The sequence below is a fragment of the Berghia stephanieae genome, chromosome 4 (assembly GCF_034508935.2).
Source record: "Berghia stephanieae isolate SIO BIC M18660-M18661 chromosome 4, UCSD_Bste_1.3, whole genome shotgun sequence".
Taxonomy (NCBI): domain Eukaryota; kingdom Metazoa; phylum Mollusca; class Gastropoda; order Nudibranchia; family Aeolidiidae; genus Berghia; species Berghia stephanieae.
In genome coordinates this window covers 75944975-75952474 of record NC_088363.1, presented here as the reverse complement: position 1 = coordinate 75952474, position 7500 = coordinate 75944975, and the positions used below count along the sequence as shown (strand labels likewise).

At 39.7% G+C, this 7500-nt stretch overlaps 1 long non-coding RNA gene across 1 annotated transcript in view; it reads left to right on the top strand.

Annotated features, from left to right (window-relative positions):
- LOC144971256 (uncharacterized) overlaps positions 1–7500 on the top strand; it is a 13359-nt gene that overhangs the window by 2024 nt on the left and 3835 nt on the right. The gene's annotated exons all lie outside the window — the stretch shown is intronic.

The following is a 7500-nucleotide window of genomic DNA, read 5'->3' as shown; positions in this document are numbered from 1 at the left end:
CACTTCCGGATTGGAAGGTCCTGGGGTCGAGCCTCGCCAAGGACTCACATTCTCTCACTGTACTCATGTGTATGATTTCCTATCCGCTAAGAGCGTTGTCTGTCAGAAGAAAAAACATCGCCTAACGTTCTACTTGTTACGTGTTGCTGCTAGTCATGGATCCTTTGTAATGTGCTTTGAGCATGTTTGGTGGATATTGCGGCTTATGAAAGCTCAATTCATTTTTTAATATTTATATATTATATATAAAAAAGATGCAGGATGATGACGGGCATGCGCTACTTTATGATGTAGTATAAACCATTCCTAATATATGAATTTGCTAAATAGGCCTACACTCAAATTTTACGAGTGTATCTGGTGGCAAATATTAGACACTCGTTGCCACTGTGATTTTGATGAAACTTGGCTTATACACAGATACATGAATTTTCCTAATACGGCTTCAAACATGCTATCTGAACTTCAATTTATAATGAAGTAATTTTTCTCAAATGACAGCTTGATTGAATGTGACAAGATCCTTTTACTTAATGTAGTATGATGGTTTCATACTTCTTGTATTTTTTTAATAGCACTATCTGTTATGGTCTCTTTCTATTCGTCTTGCGGTATGCTGCGCGCCGTCGCACATACCACGCACATTTTGGTTGCGTGGGGAGAAAGGATAAAACTAGTGGCGCACCTCGCTTCAACGTCATTCGCCTCCCGACTCACGTTGAGGGCAATCCTAATTGAAATAAAACTATTAGATAGTAAGATTTAATAGTGTGTTATTTCTATTCTTTATTTGACAGGTATGTTGAACTTTTATTATTAACATTGTCATAAGCATTACTCTTATTATTATTATTATTTTATTATTATTATTATTATTATTATTATTATTATTATTATTATTATTATTATTATTATTATTATTATTATTATTATTATTATTATTATTATTATTATTATATTATTATTATTATTATTATTATTATTATTATTATTATTATTATTATTATTATTATTGCTGTTGCATTTATTGTTTTAATTATTGACATCGTGATTTCTTATTTTTTTCATATCATTTCCATGGATTGTTAATGCCTTTGTGTAATGACAGTAAATCGAATACGTGCCTGTATAACTTGTATCTGTCATGAGGAAAATACTTAGTCTAATTAATTGATTACATGAGTGCTAGTAATAATCTGTTTATCACGATTACAAACTTACCACGATCTTTATTATTGGTGATTTGTAAATAATATCGGCCTATTCTAATGTTGTTGATGTAGTTATCCTGTCACTGTCACATCCCTTCCATCTATCCATCTAATCACTCTGTATCTATCTATCTATGCTATCATCTATCTATCATCTATCTAACTATCTATCTACTGATCTATCTACTATTACTATCCATCCATCTTGACACCGACCAACCTACGACCTATCTATCTTATACTGTATAATATCGACTGCCTATGCTCATATGTATCCCATCTTTTAGATATTTACCTTTCCAATTACTAGTATAGATACAGTTGGCACATACAATCTACCTAATATTCTATTCAACGATTCTTGGTTTATGCGCCCTTGTCACCTGAATACACTATACATGAAGAACCTATTTGTCTGACTAGACTGTATGCTCAGTTATCGGTCTGCTGGCTGTCAAGCTTTCTTGGTTCATTAATCGTTATAGTTAAAACTTTTGGTCACCGCCCATTGAGGGCTAGAAATTCAAGCTTTTAAAGGGGGAAATTTTTTTCTCTGTTTTTGGGTAAAATTCTGCTGCGAAAGCGTTCACGCTTGACTCTATCTTGCCCCTGGTTTTAATTTACCGCGCCAAGAGAATCACATGGGCGTAAAGTGGGGAAGGAAAAAGTTTTGGGATTTAAATCTGCTTTTACCCAAAATTTAGGTGCACGGAATAGTTTCCCTTCATTTTATCAAAAGGCAAATTTGGGTGCTTCTTTTCCCCAAGCGAGCTTCAAAGGCCTTTTCTTCTCGAAGCGTCCTTAGGGATTTTGCAAAGGTCTGGTTCAGCTAAAAAACTTGGGTTTTAAAGCGGCGAAAAAAACCCAAAAATCAAAAAACCCTGTGAAGTTTTTTTAGATTTTTCCCCCGGGGGAGGGCCAGTTTTCTACACAAGAACCTTTTCAGGGTCACAGCCTCTCCTGATTCGGATCCCACGTGCCCAAAATTACTTTAATTTCCTTCTGCAGTAAGTTACTTTTGAGGGTTTCATTTAAACCCCCGGCTGCATCTAGTTTGTTTAAAGAAAAAGACCCAACTTATCGGATTTTCTTTGAAATTTCCGGGCTAAAGGGAGGGTTTAATGTCGTCTAGATACAATAGACAGGCGGTGGTATGCATCCCCCATGCATTTTTTCCATCATCGCTAAAAAAGGGGGAAACTCCGTTTGTGACACCAAAGGGAAAACCTGGACATTAAAAAAACCCTAAATTCCTACAGTAAAAGCTTTTTTTTGAATGTCTTCTTCCTGCTTTTCGATTTGCCGAAACCCGGTTTTTAAAATTTTGGGGAAACGGGAAATACTTTGAGCCGGGGGAGGCGTAAAGAGTTTCTTCAAATCGGGGGTTGGCGTAGGCATCCTTACTGCCCGTGCATTTAGTTTGCGATAGTCGATAAAAAGGCGAAAACGACCCATCCTTCTTTCAACAAGAAAACAAATTAAAACTAAAGGGGAATTTTTGAAAGGACGAATAAGGGAAAGGGTCAGAAATTTCCAAAATTTTTTTCCGACCTCTTCGACCATTGGGGGGGAATGCGTCGGTGTCTTTTTTTAAAAAGGAGTGTGTCTGGGTGTTTGATTCGGTTTTTTAATTATGTCTGTATGCCCAAAAGAATCAAGGTGGTGCTGTGATGGGACGTGCCTATATTTTTTTAAAAAACACGTGCTCCCTGTGACCTTTGACGTTACCCAAACTCACCCGACAGGGCTATTGGCATAATTTCCAGGGGGTCAAAATTTTTGAGTTTTAAATTGTTGGGACAAAATTCTGTGGGGTTGGGGTCCCTTGCCACTTGTTTGAAAAAAATATTGTTTTGAGGTTGGAATCGTTACGGGGCTTGCATGGGGGAATTTCCCTGACAAGGACAGAATTTTTTGTGCCCCACCCACTGGCCGAAACCCTCGTGAAGGGTGGTGACACCTAAAATTACCCCCCGGGGGATACATGTATTTTTTCCCTCATATTTTACGTCGCGTACGTATAAGGGAAGGGGCTCGGTCACCGGCCCCCAAGCTTTTAATTTCACCAGGTTGTAACGTCGCCGGATATGGTATGAACGAAGCTATGGGTCCATCTGCATGGTAAACATTCAAAGGGTTTTTTTGTATGGCATTCAAAGCCATATGCCACCCAGGGGAATTGATGGAATATTCCGAGCCGGGACAAAACTCTCTAAGGACATTCATCCCGACAAGTAAGGGAAAACGTGAATTTTTCGAGATCCCCCCACAACAAAAAAGAGGGAAGGAAAAGGGTTTTAGCACAGAAATCCCACTGTCAAGCCCACTTTTCACAGACTCCACGGTACTTGATTTTTGGAGCCCCCAACCCAAAAAACATTTTAGAACAGAATGTAATGGGTCGTTTTTATCCCTCGGGTTCAAAAAAAACCTTTCCGAGACCAAAAGTTTCCATGGAACCTGTACAAACAGAGCCATTGCTTCGAAGCCATTGAGTGAAAGAAGAGTTTCATTTTGGGTTCTCCCAATTTAATCTCTGTTTAAAGGCCTTGGGCATTGGAAAAGCCTAATACCCCCCTTTTGGTTTTTGGGTTGTGCGTTTTAAAAAGGGAGTCGCGTTTGGGGGTGTCCTTCCTCACCACATCTAAAAACACCGACATCTGACCCCTTGTCGCTGATGGGGAAAATTTGGGGTTTTGGACCGAAAAGATGGAGCACGCAGATTTCGGGGGGTCAGCAAAATTTTTCAACCTTTTCTTAGCCCAGCAATTTCAGTTTTCTCTGGTGTCGCAAACCGGTCCGGGGGTAAACAAAACTGCCACATTTGTTTTTTGCTTTAAACCTCCTCGACCGAGCTGCTACAAGGGCTCTTAAAAAAAAGGGACCCAGCGTCGTATTTGAATTTGAGGGCATTTTTCAGGGGCCCCTTTTAAACATTCCGTAAAAAAATTTCGGGGCCTCAACAGGCCGCTCCACTTCAGCAGTAAGAGGGGGGTGGAAATTTCCCTGCCCACCTGTGCCCCAAAGGGGCCTGAACCCTAACCCCCAAGCTTTTGGACTGCTTTTTTCTTACCTGGGGGACGGATGGCAATCTTTTGAAAAGAGTTAAAAAGGGGAAGGCAAAATTTTTTCCTTAAAGTCGATCAAGACTTTAAATTGATCGCGTCGCAGGTCATTTCCCTCCCCATCTAAAGGGAAATGGGTGGGGGGTACCCTTTTTTGAGAGCGTTCATGGCCCCCACAAGGATGCTTTCCCGAAAAACATATGAGAGAAACGGAGGTTTTTAACCCCCATTTTAAAATTGAAAAAAAGGAAACCCTTTGAAAAGGGGGAAGCCGTAACCCCCGGGGAAAAGGGGGAAACTTTCTGGAGCGTCAGTTTAAAGGGCTGAGACATTGACGGGGTTGCCCCTTTTTTTCTTTGTTTCCTGCCTGCATTGGCAATTCTTTCTTTGCTCATTCGCCAGACCCAGCGATCCCGTCGATAAATTTCTAAAATCGACTCACCCTTTATTACTAGAGCTTTGGGGAGATAGATAGACGTTAGGGGGAAAGTTAGATAGAAGAGGAGAGGAGAGGGGAGAGGAGGGGGAGAGAGAGAGAGAGAGAGAGAGAGGAGAGAGAGAGAGAGGGAGGAGTGTTTAGAGAGGGGGGGGGGGGGGGTAGTGAGACAGAGGGGAGAGAAGGGGGGGGGGGCGGTGGAGTTGTAAGATGCAAAAGTGATTAAAAATAGTGATGAGTAAGTGAGGGGGAAGAGGGGGGGGAGGGAGGTAGGAGGTGGATGAGGGGCGTGAAGGTGAATTATCAATAAAATAAAATTAAAAATGAACAGCCAAAAGGGGAGAAATGGAATGCGGAATTCCAACTAAGCCCCAAACAAGAAAGCTTTTTTAAAAAAGTCCATTTCGTCTCTAACAAAAGAAAAACAAGCCACAAAGTCCTGTCTAAAAATTGAAGCAGGCAGGAAAAAGGGGAACAAAAGGGCTTGTTTCTTTTTACTTGGAAACCCAATACTTGAGTATTGATAAAAGCAAAAAGAGGAGTTGTTGAATGTCTGACACCTAACCCGTCAGCGAGTCTTAGTGTGCGCAATCAACCAAAAAAGTAGACCTAACATTAACAAGTTTCCCAAAAGGGGGAAAGAGGAAAGTATTATTTTTTCCCTTTATTTGGGGGTTACGTTCTACTGATATAACATAAAAAAAAGAAAAGTGTTCGAGCACTATGCTGGAGTAAGTGCTTGACACACGCAAAAAATGTTATAATTTTCAGTACTGCCCCAACCGAAAGGTACAAGTCAAAATAAACATAAACAAAATCACTAAAAAAATTTGCGTGCAGGACAAAGTGTCAAGAACAAATAAAGGATGTTATAAAATGAGCTAGTGAAAACATGAAACGAAGAGAAAAAAAAATAAAAATTTAAAAAATTTTCATAATAATAAAAGAAAACAAACGAGGTAAAATTTAGTGGGAGGGGGAGGGGATGAGGGGGGGTTTGGGGGGGGGGTGGGGGGGGTTGGGAAAAAAAATATAAATAAAATTTAATTTACCCAAATATGTCTCCCACTCGGTTGATCGACCCGGGGAGCGCAAAAAACCCAAAAGGGAAAAAAAAAAAATACAATGAAAGTTAAAAAACACAACAAAAAATGAAAGGAAATATAAAAAAAAATTATCAGGCCCGATGTAAAATGTTTCAAAATAATATTTTCATGTTTTGAGAAAAAAAAATTAACACCCCACATCAGATCATTCACCTTTTTTTTTTTCTCGCGTGGTTGTCATCAGTTTCTAGGTTGTCATGGGTCCCTCTTGGTTGCTATGCAAACCAACATCGCTTCTCTATTGACATCAAAACGGGCCTTATTTTCAAGTGTCGGGCCTTCCATACGCGGGCGCCAATTTTAAAATCTTGTTAATTTTTTTTTTTGGGGTTTCAGGGGGGGAATACTAATGAAGCCCTTTGTAGTTTTTTTCAATTACGGTAGTTTTTAATGGGAAGGTGTAAATGTCGATGGAGTAAATAGGGGAGATTTGATAGGGAGGATGATGGGTTGTCTAGAGGTTTGGTTGGGAATATTTCTTGATAATAGGGGTGTTTTGTTGTTGAGAATGGATTTTTGGTAGTTCCCAGTGCCGCTTTTTGGGGCAGGCAGCGTGGCAGGCTTCTTGGGGCTTGGGAGAATGAGAGGGAGTGATAAAAAACAAAAAAAGATTTATTTTGCGAAAGAGAATGGATTTTTTTTTTTCGCGCAATGTAGGGGCGGGTTTGGCAAATAAGGGGCACACTGTAAATAAAGAAAAGAAATAAACACACTATTTAAAAATTTCTACAATATTTATTTAATTGGATTGCCCCCAAAGTAGTGGGGGGGAAGCCAATGCATGTTATATTTGGAAAAAGAAAATGAAGATTTGGGACTCGCCCAACGTAAATCGAGTGGCGATACGGCCCAAACATGTTATATAATGGAAAAAAAAATGAAGATTTGGGACCAGCCCTCAAGTAAGCAGGGCGTACGGCCAATGCTGTTATTAATGGAATGAAAAAGAAGTTGGCACCGCCCCCAACGTAAGTCGAGTGGCGTACGGGGCCCAAAGCAGTTATATAATGGAATAAAAAATAAGATTGGCATCAGCCCTCAACGTAAGTCGAGTGGGGTACGGGCCAAAGCATGTTATATAATGGAATAGAAAATGAAGATTGGCACCAGCCCTCAAGTAAAGTCGAGTGGCGATAGGCCCTGCATGATATAAAAGGAATAGAAAAGAAGATTGGCCACCCTCAAGTAAGTCCCAGTCAAAAAAAAAAAAAAAAAAAAAAAAACCCCCCGGGGGTCCCCAAAATTTGTAATTAATGATAATCGAAAGATCAAAAAAACATAATATTTACCAAGTGAGTAAATGGATCGGGGAAAATGGGGAAATCTTAAACAAAAAGCAAAGATATAAAACATACCCAACAAACTCAGAAGTTTGGTTTTTAAATTTTATGAGCAGGGCCATCGGACATTAACGCTATAACGATTAAGACCAAGAAAGCTGAAGACAGACCATAATGAGCATAAGTATCGGGAAAAAGGTCTTTGCCATTGGTATCAGGTGACAGGGTTGAAAATTGAAAGTTTTTTAGGTAGATTGTTTTGTAGCCAATGTAATCTCATACTAAGTAAGAAAAGGGAAAAATATAAAGAGGGGAATAGTGCATAGGAACAGTTAGTAAGTTTTCAGATGATAGGTCCGAGGTGGTCGGTTGGGAAAGGATGGGTGAAATAGAAAATAGATA